General features: G+C 41.5%; 1 protein-coding gene and 1 pseudogene across 4 annotated transcripts in view; one reads left to right on the top strand and one right to left on the bottom strand.

Annotated features, from left to right (window-relative positions):
* Positions 1 to 20,431, top strand: part of LOC149205368 (uncharacterized) — a 260,188-nt gene that overhangs the window by 20,646 nt on the left and 219,111 nt on the right. The window lies entirely within an intron of this gene.
* Positions 5,498 to 20,431, bottom strand: part of LOC149205369 (putative methyltransferase PMT17) — a 32,836-nt pseudogene continuing 17,902 nt past the window's right edge.

Raw genomic sequence — 20,431 nt, 5'->3', positions numbered from 1 at the left:
GCTGTGCAGTCCTCCCTCTTGAATCTCCTCAAGATCTTGATGCAATATTTCCCTTGCCCAAGGAAAATCTCCTTATCTGTCTGTCACACCTTCATGCCTAGAAAACAATGCATAAGACCCAAGTCTTTTGTCTCAAACTTAGCTGCAAGATCCCATTTTCACTCCTCTATGAGCCGCAGTGAACTTGTTAGAAATAAGTCATCCACATTCAAGACAAGAATGAGAACCTCACCCCCCACCACCAAGTAGTAGAAGTTCGCGTTCGCCTCACTCTTCATGAAGCCCATGCCTTGCAAGTACATGTTAATGTGCTCATACCACGCCCTAGGAGCTTGCTTGAGCCTGTACAAAGCTCTCTTCAATTTGCACACGTGGGTTTCTCTACTGTGTGCGACAAAGCCCTCCTGTTGTTCAATGTATACTTCCTCTTTCAACTCACCAATTAGGAACGTTGTCTTGACATCCATCTGATGAATCTACCATCCCATTTGTGTTGCTAATGAGATTACGTCCCTGATAGAAGAATACTTGGTCGTAGGAGCGAATGTCTCCTCGTAATCTATTCCGTCCTTCTGAGAAAACCCCTTGGCCATGAACCTTGCCTTGTATTTTTCGATGCTGCTATTTGCATCATGCTTGAAATAGAAGATCCAATGTCATCCAACCACTGCCCTGTATGTCGATCTTGGTACAACCTCCCACACATCATTCTCCATGATCGAGGTATATGCTGATTTTTGGTAGCATCGGATGTGCTGTAGCCATGAAATTTGGTGGAGAGGCTAAGGCACATGAGATCTCCAAGACCCATAAATAGTTTGGAGAAATTCCACCCAGATGAAGAGATATTAAAATAATTAATATTTTTAATGGGTCTTTAAGTTTAAACTTAGGAAAATAAAAATATTAATGTGTATTAATATAAAATGGGCGAGAAAGTTCTAAGTGATGAGGATCAAGCCAATTCTAATCTTAGCCATTGATTAGGGACTTAATCTCGGCCGTTGATTCGTCAACAAGAAAAGTATAAGAGCAGGCTTGAGGGTCAGTTGGAGATACACCAAGAGAGATCAAGAATTCGATTTTTTGGGGCTGGGTTTGCTGAGGAAACCAAGTTAGAAATCAGTTGCAGTGAGGGGCAGTTCAACAAGGGATTTCGATCCAAGGCTGAAGAATACATATCAGAGAGGCAGTAAAGTGCCGGAATAGGTAGCATAAAGCCTAGGAGGGTTGACGCAGAGGCTAGGGAGGCTAGCATAGAGGATGTAGAGGGCTGTAGAGGCTGACGCAGAAGCTGTAGAGGCTGACACAAAAGCCGTAGAGGCTGACACAGAAGCCGAAGAGGGCTTCAAAGGCAGCGCTGGGAGTATCTGTGGGGCAGACTGGGAGCTGATCAGCTGACGTAGAGCCGAGGAAGGGTGACGCAGTTCTAGAGGAGTGCTTGGAGCAGCTTTCGCTATCCAGCACAAGGAACAACCAGAGCCACTGTGGGATTGTTCATCTGGTTGCTAATTTTCCGGAATATCTGTCTCCGGATAGAGGTACTACTGCCAAGGATATTCTTTGAAGGGTGAGCCTTTTTTGGCACCCTAGTATTTAGAAATCTACTTAATAATAAAACCCTCATATATGCTGCACCGATTTTCCCGAATTGGGTTTTTTCGGGGACGATTGTCCAAAAATAACGGTGTCCCTTCTGTTATTGTTTCTGTTTACTTTAGTGCATGATTTGTATATCTGTGAAGGTTGCATTTGCGTTTACTTCGATATTTATGCATTTAAATAACTTGTTAAATTAAAGAACAAGTAAGAGATAGTAAAGCAGACATTGCAGTAGGGGTTTCTGATGTGTTAGATTCAGAAATTTTCATAGTATACTCCTCAACCATCGCATCCTACCACACCTGTTGCTGTGCGGCCTCCTGATAGCTGGAAGGCTCGCTATCAACTAGCAAACTGACTAATGCCATGTAGCAAGTGTATCTCTCTGTTTGTCTCTACTCTCCCTTGCCCGTCCTAGGAGTCCCCACAAACTCCTGAGCATCCCTTAGTGTCTCTGAACCTCACTATTTCTCTTGCCAACAATGGAGTTAGAAATATCCACCTCTATATCCTCTTGATGCATCTCCCTGATCTACTGCATTTGTTGGTCCCTACTCAACGAACTTTTAGGAACACTTACACCTGAGCTAGTGCTCGTACTAGTCACTATACTCGTACTCTGCTTCCTCTGATCCTGCTTCTTAACTCTAGGAGCTTCTGCTGGCCGCTCACTCTGATCATCAATTGCTGGCAAATCTCTAGACCTCTTGTATGCCTTGTCCTCTAGGAACTTGACATCTTGTTTGACTATAATCCTCCTGACCCCTAGAATGAATATCCGATATGCCTCAAAGGTTTCGTTGTACCCAACGAAGTATCCCCTCTTTGCAGTCTGATCTAGCTTCGAATGTGTGTCTCTTGGAATATGACAATTCGCTAGGTTGCCTAATATTCTGAAGTGACTAACATCTAGCCTCTTCCCTGTGAATGCCTCCTTTGGCATCATCTTGCTTAGTGTTCTATGTGGGACCCTGTTCTATATGTAAATTGTTGTACTGCATGCCTCTACTCATAAATAGCATGGCAGATCCTGGTTATTTAGCCTCACTCTCATTGCCTCCAAAATAGAGCGATTCTTCCTCTCAACAACCCCATTTTGCTGTGGGTTGTAAGGAACCGTCCACTCTCTCTTGATTCCTGCCCTGGTACAAAACTCCTGGAACTCCTTACTGGTGTACTCACCTCCATTATTTGGCCGAAGAACCTTGATCTTCTTGCTTGTCGCATTCTCCACTAGAGCCTTGAACTCGTGGAAGCAACTAAAGACCTCATCCTTGGTCTTTGGGAAGTATATTCGGGTTTCCTTGGAGAAATCATCTATAAAAGTAGCGAAGTACTCATATCCCTTGAGAGACTTCATAGGAATTGGCCCACATATATCTGAATGCACTCAGTCTAGTATCCCTGGTGATCTTGTGTCACTCCTTGGAAAAGCTTCTTTCTCAAACTTCCCCAACACACATCCTCTACAAACATCATCATGCTCCATGCTCACGTTTGGAACACTTGTCGATGTCTCACAAAGCAATCTAATTGCTTCATGATGTATATGGCCCATCCTCCTACGCCATAGCTCTCTCTGATCTCTCGGATTGCTGCTGCTAACTAGGGCCTTAGGAGTGTCCATCTGCAACCTGTACAACCGACCACTCCTAACTCCAATCGCTATAGGACATTTCCAATCCTTGTGCTTCAATAGCACCCGCGTCACTCTAAAGGGAACATTGTACCATTTATCCTGAAGGATAGATACGAAGATAAAGGTCATCCCCAAGCTTGGCACATGCAACACATGATGAATCAGAATTGGCTTGCCATTCTCCCTTTGAAATAGAACAACCCTCGTGCAACTAGGTTGCACTTGGACTTATTCTCCATCTGGATCTGAAATCTGATGCCCTCTTCCTTATAGCTGGAGAAGTACTCTCTAACTCCTCTTATATGAAATGACACCCCACTATCTATATACCAGACACCCTGTGAAGTTGAGCTAGATAGGTAAGCGATTAATGTGAATTCATGATTCAACTTGCTAGAGAGCTCATCTGCACTCGCTGAAGCTGTTGTTTGCTTCTTGCCCTTCTTCTCGTTCTTCTTCTATTGCGGGCAATTGCTGAGATGGTGGTCGAACTTGTGATAGTCATAGCCTTTGACCTTGGAAAAGTCCTTCTTCTTCTTCTCACCCTTTGGGTTTGGTCTCTGCGGGAATCTTCTTCACTTTTTATTTGTTGACTAGGGCCACATTCTCTTGCTGCTCCTCACTCTTTTGAGTTCTATTGCTGTTGCCACTGACAAGACTGAGTCTCAACTCCTCTTGGGTGAAATCACTCCATAATCGATCCCAACCTGGCAACTGTTCTCGTCCATTGATCACTTGGACAAATACATCCCACTGCTTCGTAAAGCCATTCAAGGCTATACACACCATCTCGTCATCATCTGGTTTGTCTCCCATTGTAGCTAACTTGTCCTTTACCAATCTAAGTCTGGTGAGGTAATTGGTAACATCTTCTCCCTTCTGCATCTTCGTATTCCTCAACTTTTCTCTGAGAAGTAGCTTCCTGTTAGTGGTCGCATCCTGGAATAATTTCAAAATAGCGTCCCACATCTTCTTTGCTGTATCCAACTCAACAATATGTGGAACTATATGGTCCTTGACTCCATCAAGGATTATCCTCCGTGTTTTGGCATCTTCCTTCTGGTATGTTGAAAGCTATTGTGGATCTATAGGAATGGCTATCACATTGGTCACATAGTCCTTGAGACCATTCTCTTCCAACAACAGAGAAATTTTGGCTTTCTAGACGCCAAAATTTGAGGCTCCATCCAATTTGTCTTGATCTCTCAAACCTGCTGAGGCCATTTTCAAACCCTCGGAAAATAAGCAAAACCAAATAAACTGAAGAATATAAACTTACTAAGAGGTTCTTATAGTTTCAATTTGCATGCATCTCCAAGCAGATCGAAGGCAGTTTGGCCTCCTATGTGAAATTCAGTAATTTCAAGTTGGAGTTGTCCTCAATCAATGAGATTCCCCAAATATTAGCATTGAGGAGCTTGCTGTTATATGTTGAACACCAAAGACGCTAGAGAGTTCTAGAGTTAATTACTATGAATACATTATATTTTTCTACATTAACAGTAATTGTGCTGTCACAGTAAAACTTCATAAAGTCCATTTGTCTGGACAACAAAGTTGTTTCAAATTTCAAAGACTGGATTCTGATAATGAGTGCCAACCTTCCAAATCTGACACCTAATCAGGGTGCGACTGCCCTCTCTTCACGGCATAGACAGATAAACTAATTTTACTTTTAAGGTTTGCCTGCTCATAGAGGGATCAATGTGGAGCATGTCCCTGCATATAGCATTCCCCAAGCCATGGAGATATCTATGTTTCTCACTAGCTCAAAACCCAAATATGAAAATCATAATCTTCAGTGCAAGTACAATGACATTGAACTCCAATATTTCAGTTAACAATAGTTGCAAATTGACACAATCAAGTAGCTAGCCCCAATGGTTAGTGCAGACGGTTCATCTGCGCAAGGCATGTTGCCGACAGGGAGACCACAAGTTACAGGTTCAAATCCAGTTGAGTCCCTCAGGGTTACCAGTCACTCTTGTGGCTAGTAGTTGAGCCACTCTCCATCAGCAAATTCTAGGGACAAGGGAGATCCTGAAATTCCAGGGAAAAAGGAGATCCTGAAGAGGTTTTCCTTGGTAAAAACTAAAAGAAGAAAAAGAGACAATCAAGTAACTTTAAACATATTTGAAAGACTACAATGTTCTGATCGCAGGGTATGTGAGAACTCAGCAAACAAAAGATTATATCAAAGCGAGTCACTGTCCCTAGATGAAATCTCTGCAACAGAAATGTGCACCAAAATATGGCTTACCAGTCTTGATAACTTCCAATTAATCCTCGCTCAAAGCTGACTCGAAGAGTGTTATGTTTGGAAACTAATGGCACAACGTTCATGACCCACACAGGATCATTGACCAAGGCAACAACAAAGCCTCTTAAACTAGCATTCATGTCCATGATATTCCAGTATCTTCCTTGGCCTAGTTGTCCTATAAGCCTCTTGTAGTTTCCTACCCTGCCATTCCATAGTTGAGAATCTTCATTGAATTTTTTAGTAGTAATTCCAACACTACTTATTTGGGAACAACTGTTGCACTCTTCAGCCACATTTCTAAGGCTTCTCCTGCAATTGCATTCATATCATCAACCTCTGTAAGTGTTGTTATGCAGGTTTCCATCTTTCTATACCTTTCATTCAAAATTTCAGACACAAAAATCAAACAGTCAGGTAGTGCACTTAGTAACAAAAATAACAAAAGTCAAATAACAAAACACATTCTCACACATTTCATTCCTAGAATTTCCATGGAGGATACCGTGATTTTTCAATCCCAAAATATTACAATGGTTCCAAACTGGAAACTATCATGCCATGATGAATACATTACCAAGTTTTCAGGACCAAAATCAAGCGAGCATAAATGATAGAAATGGGTGTTAGTACATACCAAGCATAATCAGGGTTATCATTTTTACAAATATGAGGAACCTTGTAAATATTTATGTTCTCCACACATTCAATGTGATTCATGGGTTTTCGCCATATAGCAAGACCACCCTTTTCAACAACCTTCTTCCAACACAAACATTTTCCAACATCTTCAATAGCATCTTGCTCATGTTTTATGTCTTCAGGAGTTCTTTCCCATCCTCTATATGATATTTTTTCCAATTTATTGGGGGGCCAGATAAAATCTAGTAACCACCAGGCCTCAATACCCTGTCACTTCAATCAAATAGATGCCATCTGGCAACAGAAAGCGTGGATTCGATCAAAAACATATTGAAAAGAACGCTTTTGAAATGTCAAACAGTGTGGCAAAACTACTCAAGGTTCACGGAGATCTCATTCCCAATCTACTAAAATTAAAATCCTGGGCATGAAGGCTACCTGATCAAATATTCTACTGAACAATTGCAGCCATAAGTAATAAAAATGTTCAAATGCATCCACACAAGGATATAAATATGGAACTAGGCATCATGAACTTTGCGTAGGATTAAAGTAGCTCTTATAGGAGGATTTGCTATGTTGAGCAATTACCAAAATCTTTCCATGGAATAAGACATCGAGAACAATGAGCCATGTCAAAGGCTCTTGCTGGATATGGAATCGTTTCAGACGACATGATCCCCATCATTGCTAGAACGCCTTGTTCGAGAGAAAAATGCACTTGTGCTTCATGTGTGTCCCTTGGTGCAAAGGACATGGTTAAAACTTAAGATATTCCTCTTTAGCAGATAAGCTCCCCGACTATCAACCTGCAGTTGTTTCAGAGGATCAGTGTGGTCACTTACGATTTGTTTGCCTAATGCAAGTGATTAACTACAGGGCAATCTTAACTCAAACATGATCATTTTCATCTAGACAATTAGTGATCTAGCAAGAGCTTTGAATCTTGATACATCCATGAGAGGGTTTCTTTAAATGAGGATTATTTGATAGATCACCAAGGCCTACTTTCTGATCAATGCATCCTCCTTACAGAGGGGTCTTCAAGGATGCTCAATGTTAACTAAAGTAGAAATCATGACATTGTGAGATATACTTTAGAACCTCCGGGACAAAATGACCCTAAACATGAGAGATACGAATACAACTTTCACCTCTCTCTTCTTAGAATCACTATAGTAGAAGTTGTAGGCAACTAAAGGGAAGTTGGGATAATAGAAGCATATTAGCACATAGAATAATAGATGCTTAGTTGAAAATATATATAAGAACAAAACACATCTGGCTATAAATTCAACATAGATGATAATCCAAGTAGAGGTACACTCTTATTGGCTATAAATCCTTCATTGATGATAATGCAAGTAGAGGCACACTCTTACATCCTCTTTTTCATGATATCAAGTGGCAGAGAGATTCACATTCTATCAATGAAGGAATTCACATGTAAAGTATATAGCTAAATAGGCCCTTTGGGCATAGTATTCAACATTTTCAGATGAAGAAAATGGCTGCTAGTCTTTCCATTTCAAGCATATCTATTGGTTTATAATATAGACATAAATCAGAACAACTCAGAAGATATCTGTAAGTGTATTTGAGAACAACTCAGACCTTTTAGGCCATGTTTCTCAACCATGATCCTAAGCTAGAGAATTTCCAATGTAGACTTACAGGTCTTTGGTTGACACAATCAATAAGTGACGATTGTCTAGATGGCAGAACATAGATTAGCTAGATATCAGAAGAAGAGAAAAAAATCACAAGGTGCAATGCAGATAACAATGAACTGAAAGAAAAAGAACAAGTAAAATACTCACTCCACACCCTATATCAATGGCAGTCCTGACAGATCCATCTGTCAGAGGAATCAACTTATTAATATCATCAATATAAGCATCTGCACCACGAGTGAACATGGTTCCCCCTCCTGGAAACTGGAACTTGCCATCTTCAACTTGGATCCAGTTCTGCACATCCTTCTCTATTGTGAGCAACTGGAAACTGGAACTTGCCATCTTCAACTTGGATCTAGTTCTGCACAACCTTCTCTATTGTGAGCTCCTTGTGGGGAACATTCGCAAACCAGGCATAATCTCTGCTATTGGCAATTAAATTTTTTTAGAAATGAAGAAAGCAAAATTCAACACCAAAACATACAATTTGAGGCATGATATGAAGAATATCGTACGTTATGTTTTGCTCAAGAAGTGCCTGACTGCGACAATGCCACAAGGTGTGGTATAGTCTCCTCTTGCGAAACCAGTGTCCAAAACAGATAACTATCTTCATAGAGATGCAAAAGTGTTGTGGCAAATTCTCTATCCCTCTGAGATCCAATCTTTATTATCTCTACCAAGACTGGTATTCCGCCTTCATCTACACAAGCAGATTAGAGAGTGCAAGAGACGTCCAACCTGTAAGTGAAAGAGCCGAAAAGGGTCAGGGGACTTGCAATGTCTAGAACAAAGTGCAAACAAAGGTGCAGAGGCCATGACAGGGTGTCCTGGTATACCTGTGAAAAAGTATCCATGGAAAATTCTGGAAGAAAAATTAACAAGGTAAAACCCTTGAACAAGTGAGAACCCTATTAAGAGGGTTCTACCTGTAGTTCTATTCACGGCATGGCTAAAGGCCTCTGTCGTGAGCAAAAACGATCAAAGCCTGGTCATAAGTAAGCTACACATAAAAACATGGCGTACCATAACCTTTAAAAAAAACTCAGGTTGTAAACTGACCAAAGATAAAGGCAACAGTTGTAGATTTGGAGAACTCCACAAGCCTAGAGGCACTTTCCTGCTCAACCGGTTCTCATCAATACCCAGTGCCACTAATATCATGCAAGAGGCTGAAGACAGGTGAAGGGTTCCACTCAAATTATTGGACGAAACACACAAAGCTGCATGCATTCCACCCTTGCAGAGATTCTGTGGTATAGGTTCCCATAATTTGTTGAATGAAACATCTACCCTGATGAGCTTCGAATTCAATCCAAGATTCCACAACAACAGTCCAGTGGGCTTATTTTTAAAAATCTGCAAGTTCAGATATCAAAGCCAGTCAAACTACAGAGGAATGGGTCCAGAAAGCTGATTTCTAAAGAGCAACAATTTCTTCAAATAATTCAAATTCCCAATCCTCTTTGGAATTCTACCACTGAGCAAATTCTGTGACAGATCCAGAATCTGCATGCTCTTAAGCTTTCCAACATTGGACGGAATTTGTCCAGAAAGTTTGTTACACGTGAGCAATAATTGCCACATTTTCGGCAGAGCCATCAAAATTTCAGGAATATTCCTGCGAGCCGGTTACTGCCAAGATCCATATAGCCCATCTCAGATAAATTACCAAGCGTTGACAGAATTTTCCCAACCAGATTGCATGCCATTAAAACCAATACCCATAGCCTCCCTGATTTACCCAATCCCTCCGGTATCTCACCATGAGCAAACAGGTTTTTCTTCAAATTCAATCTTACTAGATTCGTCAAATTCCTAAGGAACGCAGGAATCATACCGTGGAGCAAATTAAAGGGCAAATGCAGTACCTCAATCTTGCTAAACACGCCAAACCCAGGAGGAATTCGACCCGCATGACGTCATTTGAATCTGCACAGTGGCGGACGACGAATCTGTACAGTGTCCATATGAAGAACCTCACCATAAGAATGCTTATTGGCGTAATTACATGCTACTTATGCCTCCCGAATAAAAGATCATCATGTATGATATCCAATTCATCAAAATTATATCACATTTGCCCCATTGTGTCAAAATGTAATGTGCCAAATGTAAAAAAGATAACAACATAACTGTTAATTTTAGGTATGTTCTATGCTTAGAGCAATTTATTTCAATTTTCATAGTTAGCTCAATATCTTTTCCAGATTAGCAATCACATCAGCATTTAAAGTAAATTGCAGATAGAACATAAACATAGATCACAAAAGACAAGCCAAGACAAGAGGACACAAGATGTGGCGCTAGCCAGGGACAAACCCCAATGTGGGGAAACCCTTGATCGATTCTTCTTATATGTTCTTCAATAGTTCAGCAGAGAGGGAGAGATAGTACATTTACAACAGAAGTCAAATCTTTGACTTATCCAAATAAGAGCATAGATCATCTCTAAGAAGATGATACATGAGATAACTGAACTCAGTTAAAGACATGCTGCTTCAACTGATTCTCCAAGGTGACTCCTTCACCTATCATTGTGCTGCACCTTGTCATCATGTTGCACCTCACCATGCTGCACCATGCTGCACCCATCATCACTATGCTGCATCTCATCATGCTTCATCAATCATTACTGTACCCATCGCTATACTGCATCATGTACCATCATGTGCCATTGCTGCACCATGTTTGCCATATTGTCCCATGTGCTTGCTGCACCATGCTTGCCACCATGTGCTTACTGCACCTGGCTTACCATACTGCTGTTTCATTGTAAGCATGCCTTTGCTGCTGTCCCATTGTTACATTGCTGTCCCATGCCATCATTGTAACATTGCTGCTATCATGCTGTCATTGTAACATGCTGCCCATGCATCTTGCTTACCATACTGCTGTCCCAATTGGCTATTGCTGCTGTCCCATCACAACTGCTATCCAATTGTGCCATGACACAGCTGCTGTCCCATCAATTGTGCCATGCCATAACTGCTGTCCCAATTGTATGCTTTCACTGCTGTTTATACTGTGACTGGTTAGGGCATCTGGTCATGCTGCAACAGCCCTTAACCATCCACCAAAACGGCTCTTAATCTCTGCGGCCCTACTAAGGAAGAGTCCTCCACATACGTGCTGCTGTTCTGGGCACAAATCTGACCCAAAACCTCTTCACGCTGTCCCTGTTTTGAAGTGGTCCCACGCTGTCACCTACAACCCACTCAAAACAGACTTCCCTTACCTTTTCGCTGCCCCAAACAGTCCTGCGTTCACCCTTCTTCAACTCGGCCTCCAAGCTCAGCTCCTTGGTCCTCTAACAGCAGCTCGGTTAGCCTTGAACCAGACCTTAACTCCCTCGCTGCCTTGGCCTCTTCTTGTAGCATCATACGCTGCCCTTTCTTGCACCCAAGACACTTCAATAGACCCGCGTCTATGGCTTCAACAGACCTGCGGTTAGGGCAAATTTAGGACAGCGTTAGGGCTGCTTTAGAACTGCGGCTAGGGCTTGTTAAGGCCTCCTCCATAGCTGCGTTAAACTTCTTCCATGAGCTCCTTTAGGTCAACGTAGATCCCTTCCATAGCTTCGCTGGCCTGTCTTCTTTGTTGTGGCTAGGGCAACCTCCTTTCCTCCAACGTCTAGGGCTTCTTCCTCCTAGATTTCTCTCACACTAAAACCCAAGACAAGTGGAGAGAAATCAAGAGAGAAGTGTGTGTAAAATGACTCTCAAGTCATCTCCTTTTATACTAAAACGTTGAGCACGTGTGGAGGTTATTTGGTTGCTGGCCAACCTTGACGAATTGTTCCATAACACAAATAAATTCATAACTCCATGAATACTTATCGGAATCGGATGATATTTAGATCAATCCTACACCTCTCGATGAGAGGGATCCAAGAAAAATATCATCTGCCATAAATAAGATGGCCCACATGGAGTTTGGCCCTAGTTGCCAATTTTAACACTTCCTCTCAACTAGGGAGAACTCCATCCGCTGATCCATCTGCCAGACTGTACTATCTCTTCCATCAGTGCCCTGCACTGCTCTGCTTTGCTATGCTGAACCATGAAGAAGAAGAATTGATCGAGAATGTCTCATACCATTCTCTATTGACCCGAAGTCAGTTCCATATTAAGAGAGTGTGTCATACCACTCTTACTGATCCCAGATTAGTTCCAAGAGAGTGAGTCATATCACTCTTACTGACCCGAAGTCAGTTCCAGTCGATCTCAAATCAATATCAAAAGAGAGTGTCTCAAACCACTCATACTGATCCCATATCAGTTTCATTGATTCCAGATCAATGGAGGTCATCCTAGCATAGGGAGTATGGTAGATACAACGATGCGTGCATTGATAGTACTACGAAGGTCCCTAACCCCATTTCCCTGCTCATTGGCCAGATGAGAGGTACTTCCCATGAGTCCTAGACTGCTTGGGTAGGATGCCTCGACAGGAGAACCACTCATCCTGTCCCTAAGTCGCCACGGGGTATCACAGGGGAAGGCTGAGCCATTCACCTTGTACACAACGCACCATCAGGGGAGGGTGAGTCGCCCTATGGTTGTTTGTTGCTCCAAGAAGTACCCCAAGCCCCCCGAAGCTCCCAGTGCATGCATCATGCAGGACCCTCATAAGAGGGTCTCTCAATGACTCCAAGTCGTTCAGGAAAGTCACAAATTTGACCTCTCCCCGGGGCTTCAACAGAATGTCTGCGACCTGTACATCAGTTTCAATGCGATGGAGCCTCCTTGCTCGTCGATGTACCATATCCTAGATAAGGTAGTATTTGATGTCTATATGCTGGAGCAATCATAGAATACGAGATTCCTCAACAATCGAATCCCCCTTGGTTGACACAGAAGATTACGGTGGTATCCATCATGTGTACAAACAACTCACTGAAGAGCTTCCGCAACCAGGCAACTTCACACGAGGTCATACTCGTAGCTATGTATTCGGTCTCAGTGGTGCTCAAAGCAACCGTCTTCCGCTTCCTGCTCATCCCGGATATCAGGTAGAACGCAAAGAGAATCAACACTTAGAAGTACTCTTGAGATCCTCCACATTGTCTGCCCAGTCAGCGTTCGAATAATCATGCAGCGTCGTATTTCCGGCAGTGTATCTCAATCCATGAGAGATTATGCCCCGGAGATATCTGAGAAGATTCTTGGCACCAATCTAGTGAGGCTCAACCATTTATGAGCTCACCATGCTAACTGAAAAACATATATCCAGACGGTAGTTCACCAAGAACATCAATGTTAGTATGAGTTTGTGAAACTCAGAGGCATTTCCCAAATCAGGTCCAGTATCGATACCACATAACTTCTGAAAATTAAGCTCCATCGAGGTAGTCACGGGCTTGCAGTTCATCATTCTAAATCCGGAATCCAACTCCCTCTTACTTTGGTAACTGAAAGGGTCTGCACTTGTCAGAAAGAGGTCGTCCTCAGAAGGTGCCGGTATGAGAGGTCTATTATCCACAACCTTCAAGCAATGGTTTGGATCGGCTTCACTCCTAGTGAATCTCAGCTTCATCAGATAACTATCAATCCTCTCATACTATGCCTGGGGTGTTTTGCTTCAAGCCATAGAGGGTTTTCTTCCACCTGCATACATGAGATTCCTGATCATGATTCTCAAACCCCTCAGGTTGTTCCAAACCTGTGAACTTGCTACATGAGGGGAATGGTCCCCTTGTAAGATTTTCCTTTGGTACATCTCAGACATGTACCTTCATGCTCTTTTTGAATTCAGGCATCCCTGTCACCATCTGACTCACATCGGGTAGGGCCCCATAAAGTAGATCTTCGGTGCTATAGATGAGATGTGTCAACTGACATGGTCCCCAATGGACTTCCTACAACTTGATACAAATTGCCAACCCTGAACCCATGAGTAAAAGCATCTTTGAAAATTCTACTTTCAAACATGTACCTTTCCATCGATGAATGCCACCTTGAAACCTTTGACTTCCATTGCCGAAATGGACACCAAGTTCTTCTTGCGATCAGGTACATAAAGAGATTCTTGTAAATGAATCGAGTTACCCTCATTCAATTGAGGGGTAACATTCCCTACACCCTTTCCGGGATAGGTGGCATCAACTCCAAGTATAATCCCACGATTGTTTCCATCTCTACCAAATTAGAGAGAGCACCCTTCTATCCGATGAAGTGCCTTGAAGCACTACAATCAATAAGCCAGATTCCCAAAGAGTCTAATGGAGAGGGCTAATACAAGATAACGCTTCTTCATCTTATCAGAAACAATATTTGATTCTTCATAACTGGGGTTCCTTGCTTTCTTTGAAGAGTCGACTATTTCCTTGATGACTTTCATTACTTGTCATTCCTTCGATCATTGAAGATGTCCCTGGAATGATTGTCATCTTCATCAAGTGATGTGTCCCTGCTATTTGGACACTGCTTCGCATAATGGCCAAACTTATTGTAAGTAAGGCATCTGTCTTTCCTTACACCCTTAGATCCAGACTTCTTATTGAAGTAATCTGTAGGCCATCAGAAGCTTCTGCTGCGCCATTCTGATAATATTCTCTGCTTCGACTTCACCTTTGGTGAATTTGAAGAGGGATGAGGAACCCAGTGAGCTTTTTGTCCTTTCCCAACTGTCTTTGGTGATTGCTCTTTCACTCTTGCTTGGGCTTTGTATTCACCTCAACTTTGATACCATGTTAATTTTAGGTATGTTCTATGCTTAGAGCAATTTATTTCAATTTTCATAGTTAGCTCAATATCTTTTCCAGATTAGCAATCACATCAACATTTAAAGTAAATTGCAGATAGAACATAAACATAGATCACAGGAGACAAGCCAAGACAGAGGACACAAGATGTGGCGCTAGCCAGAGACAAACCCCAATGTGGGAAACCCTTGATCAATTCTTCTTATATGTTCTTCAATAGTTCAGCAGAGAGAGAGAGATAATACATTTACAACAGAAGTCAACACTTTGACTTATTCAAATAAGATCATAGATCATCTCTAAGAAGATGATACATGAGATAACTGAACTTAGTTGAAGACATGCTGCGTCAACTGATTCTCCAAGGTGACTCTTTCACCTATCATTGTGCTACACCTCGTCATCATGCTGCACCTCACCGTGCTGCATCATGCTGCACCCATCATCACTATGCTGCATCTCATCATGCTTCATCAATCATTACTGTACCCATCACTGTACTATATCATGTACCATCATGTGCCATTGCTGCACCATGTTTGCCATACTGTCCCATGTGCTTGCTGCACCATGCTTGCCACCATGTGCTTACTGCACCCAACTTACCATACTGCTGTTTCATTGTAAGCATGCCTTTGCTGCTGTCCCATTGTTACATTGTTGTCCCATGCCATCATTGTAACATTGCTGCTATCATGCTGTCATTGTAACATGCTGCCCATGCATCTTGCTTACCGTACTGCTGTCCCAATTGGCTATTGCTGCTGTCCCATCACAGCTGCTATCCAATTGTGCCATGACACAACTGCTGTCCCAATTGTATTGTTGCTGTCCCATCAATTGTGCCATGCCATAACTGCTGTCCCCATTGTATGCTTTCACTGATGTTTATACTGTGATTGGTTAGCGCATCTGGTCATGCTGCAACAGCCCTTAACTATCCACCAAAATGGCTCTTAATCTCTGCGGCCCTACTAAGGAAGAGTCCTCCACATACATGCTGTTGTTCTGGGCACAAATATGACCCAAAACCTCTTCACGCTGTCCCTGTTTTGAAGTGGTCCCACGCTGTCACCTACAACCCACTCAAAACAGACTTCCCTTACCTTTTCGCTGCCCCAAACAGTCCTGCGTTCACCCTTCTTCAACTCGGCCTACAAGCTCAGCTCCTCGGTTCTCTAACAGCAGCTCGGTTAGCCTTGAACCAGACCTTAACTCCCTTGCTGCCTTGGCCTCTTCTTGTAGCATCATACGTTGCCCTTCTTGCACCCAAGACACTTCAATAAACCCGCGTCTAGGGCTTGAACAAACTTGCTGTTAGGGCTGGGCAGACTTGCGGTTAGGGCAAATTTAGGACAGCATTAGGGTTGCTTTAGAACTGTGGCTAGGGCTTGTTAAGGCCTCCTCCATAGAGGGCAGCCTCCTTTCCTCCAACGTCTACGACTTCTTCCTCCTAGATTTCTCTCACACTAAAACCCAAGACAAGTGGGGAGAAATCAAGAGAGAAGTGTGTGGAAAATGACTCTCAAGTCATCTACTTTTATACTAAAACATTGAGCACATGTGGGGGTTATTTGGTTGCTGGCCGACCTTGACGAATTGTCCCATAACACAAATAAATTCATAACTCCATGAATACTTATCGGAATCGGATGATCTTTAGATCAATCCTACACCTCTTGATGAGAGGGATCCAAGAAAAATATCAGCTGCCATAATTAAGATGGCCCACATGGAGTTTGGCCCTAGTTGCCAATTTTAATAATAACACAAGGTTCACATGATCTCTGGATGCATATCTCAAAATGGAACCTCTCGTTTGCCTTCTTCCTCAACCTTGACTAAATGTGACTTCCATTGAGCAGAGGTAGACTCAGAAGAATCAGAGCTGGGCTTGTTTAGAAGTATTTTCTCTTTGCCTTCATGGAAGATGGGAATGGATTATCTGGCAAGAGAATGAGCAAAAGAGGTGTTATAAGGAATTATGTAATCAAGAGCAGACATAACTAGAATGTTTGCAGGCATAGAATGCCAATGTATAACACCGAAGGGAGGTTGCACAGGATTGATGTTCCATTCATCAGTAGTAGGATGTCGAGGAGACTTAGGAATATCAACAATGCTAGGGTGAGGCTATAGAAAATTATCGGTCTGGGCTAGTGGATGAGGCAAGACAAATTGGCCATCAAGGTTAATCTAAACAATTTGCAAAATATGATTGAACTCACAGAATTTGCATCAAAATGTATAGAAAATCTAATTCTTTTGTTTCATCCACCCTGCCAAATAACATTTGTCCTTTTACCTCTTCCCCTTTTGTTTCCTCTATTATTCCCACTGAAGAAACTCACATAAACATCCATACAAAGAATTAATAATAGAAAGTATCATACTAAATGTAGTAAACACATTGCTAATTCTGTAAATACATTAAACATGGCCCAGATCACAATATAAATACTCAAGCATTAAAAGGAATAAGATATAAATAACATGAAGAAAGTAAATCATTATGAATCAATCTAGCCAACTACAAAACTCCTTGTTTCTCCACTCAACATCATCAATAGAAAAATACATTCATCCCTTCCTATTGCCTTCACAAATAAGTCTCCACGTTCTCATGTATGTATTCTATAATGAATTATTATCTCTGCTTATATATGTAACTTTTATCATGAAAAGTGAAATATATGTATGAGGCATAACGTTAATTTGGGAAATGATTATTAAAATTTAATATGATGCGTACATACTATATATGAAAAGTGAAAAAGTGAATGAGGTAAATGCAAATTGGCAAAAAGAAAGTTGCTTCTACTGTAGGCATGAAATCATCTGAAAAAGGAAACAATTAAATTGAATGCCCAATTTATGGTCTAAACCTGTATATTTCTTCACAAGGCAGCCTATAGTATATCAAAATCCTTAACTCTCAACTTTTATCAGTTACAAGATTTATGAGAATATATATACATCACACACACAAATAACTTGAGTTTCTTATTGTCTTTAGGACAACTTTTCAAACTATAGTCTATAACTCTTTTTAGTTACGGAGTTAGCGTTTTTATCTAAATCAAACAACTCAAAACACCATGCTAACCTTCGTGAATGCTAGGATACATTTGTTCTTTTTTTTAAAACCATATTTAAATTTTTGGGTGAAATGATTTACCACGTCTTCACTTCATGTAAAGATGGTTAGGATTTTACTTATATTTTTTTTTTTTTTTACTGTGAAGTCGAATATGCATTACTGCAAATACTTTGTGTGAATCATAGAGTTTCAATTAAAACCTTGGCACTGTAGTTGGTTTAAACCCAAGAAATTTAACGTTTGAGTTCTTTGAACTTGTATTATGAGACAAGTGTTTCTGCGTAAATCACATGAAAGAGCATTTGTCAATGCGTTTCAAACCAACTAGTGTGGTTCATCGTCAGGACAAGTTGAAGAATCAGATCAAGCTTTGCATATTAAATAGCCAAAGCAGAACATCCAACGGCTAAATTTCTTGACCAGGAAACGACTATATTGACCATAGTTTTAAAATTCGGCGGATTCGAAACGGAAACGGCCGAGTTGATCCATTTCATTGCCCAAATTTATGACTCGGTTGAAGAAACGGTTTAGTTGGCGGAGTCAGCCATGAACCCATGACTCGGCCAACTCGGCCTTTTCCGTATTGACTCGGCCGAGTCACAAACAACGGCCCGTAAACCCATCAAAACAACGATTTAACATTTTTTTAATGAAATTTTAAGGTGTTTGCTGATTGGTTTGGACTCCAATGTGTTTTATGAATGAGTTAAATGTTATTTGGGGTCCATTCCCCCTCCCAAACCCTATTTAACACACTCAAATGCTCTCATTCTCTCACAACCATCTCATGCATTTGAGTGAGAACTTCTTTGAGAGTTAGTGAGCAATTCTTGAGCTTGTTTTTGGAGCAGTAGTGAGGAGTCTTGGGCAAGCATTGTAGCTGGAGTGAGGAGCTTCTTGGGTAGTCATTTGGAGCAGCAGTGAGGAGTCTTGGGCAAGCATTGTAGCTGGAGTGAGGAGCTTCTTGGGTAGTCATTTGGAGCAGCATTGAGGAGCTGATTCTTGGAGCAAGCTTGAGGAGGCAGTTTGTGCCTGGAGGTATTTTTTTCACCTCTATAAATCTGTTTTTGCTTATTAAATTTTAGGTGCATATCTAGAAAGCCTAGAGAGTGTTTTTTGTCAAAGAAATGAACATTGAATCAATGTTTTTTTTTTTTTCATTTTCAGATTGTTTGCTTTCATTTCCTAGTCAAAAAATGGCACCTAGAGCGAGAGATCCTGCTTGGGCATATGTTGAAATGGTTGATAGTCAAATGCAATGCAAATTTTGCCATAGGAAAATTAAGGAAGGTCCTGGGGGCATTAATAGGCTGAAACAACACTTGGCAGGGATTAGAGGCCAAATTACTACATGTACCTCACCAAAAATTGGGGAGATTAGGAAGCAATTGTTGGCCAGCTCTGAGAAATTCAAAGAAGATAAGGCTAGGCAAAGAGACATACAGGCTGAAATTGGGAGGAAGAGGGAGATACAAAAAATGATGGCTACCAACCCTAATTATGATTTTGAGGGTTCTTCCTCTATCCCTCAAACTGATACATCCAACCCTTTCCGATATGTTCCTCCCTCTTTTGGTTCTGTTCAAGATAAGGGAAAGGGTAGAATGAAGAAGGGTGATGTGACTATCAAAAGTTATTTCACTCCCTCCTCTCCATCAGATGCACATGGTCCTCAAGTTAGTAAAAGTCAAATGCAGCCCACTTTAGATGACCATTGGAAGAAAGAATTGAGGGAGACTGCTTGTAAGTTGTGAGTACATAGCTAGATGGTGGTATGATGCCGATATCCCCTTTAATGTTGCTCATTCGCCATATTATGAGCCTATGTTTGATGCGATACATGCTGCTGGAAAAGGCTTCAAAGGCCCTACTATGCATGAGCTAAGGGGGTATCGTTTGCAGAAAGAAATTCAATCCTAATGAGTATTTGAAAGAGTTCAAGGACTCATGGGCAAGAACAGGATGTACCATCATGTCAGATGGATGGACTGATCAAAGAAATCGTACCATCATAAACTTTCTTGTCTTCTGCCCACGGGGAACCATGTTTTTAAAATCAGTTGATGCATCTGATAAGGTAAAAGATGGCCACTTGTTGTTTCAGCTATTGGATCAGGTTGTTGAGGAGGTGGGGGTGGTTAATGTTGTTCAAGTCATCACAGATAATGCCTCTAACTATGTTCTTGCTGGTAATCTGTTAGAGGAAAAATGCAAGACCATCTTTTGGACCCCATGTGCTGCACATTGCATAGACCTCATGCTTGAAGATACTGGAAAAATAGATTGGGTCAAAAACACTATAGATCATGCCAAAAGCATAACCAAATTGATCTACAATCGTACATTGATTTTGAGTCTCATGAGGAAACACACTGGGGGCAAGGATATTATTAGGCCTGCCATCACTAGATTTGCTACTCATTTTTTGACATTGCAATCTATGCTTTCCCAACATAGAAACTTTCAAAAGATGTTTTCCAGTGATGAATGGAATCAAAGCAATTGGTCTAACAAACCGGAAGGCAAAGAATTGAAAAAGAAAGTCTATGAAGAAACTTTTTGGAGAAAGGCAGCAGAGATTGTGAAGCTTGCTGAGCCACTAGTTAAGGTGTTGCGGTTGGTGGATGGGGAAAGGTTGGCTATGGGCTTCATTTATGAGGCTATGGATCAAGCAAAGGAGCAAATAAAGACGGTATACAAGGATAGAGTGGCAAAGTATGGGCCCATTTGGGCAATCATTGATGAAAGATGGAACAATCAACTCCATCGCCCTATACATGTAGCTGGGTATTTTTTGAACCCA

The sequence above is a fragment of the Pinus tabuliformis genome, chromosome 1_2, assembly GCF_031772625.1.
Source record: "Pinus tabuliformis cultivar Carrire ecotype Pingquan chromosome 1_2, CPIR1, whole genome shotgun sequence".
Lineage (NCBI taxonomy): Eukaryota > Viridiplantae > Streptophyta > Pinopsida > Pinales > Pinaceae > Pinus > Pinus tabuliformis.
Note: the sequence above shows the minus strand (reverse complement) of the source record. Positions and strands in the feature narration are given on the sequence as shown.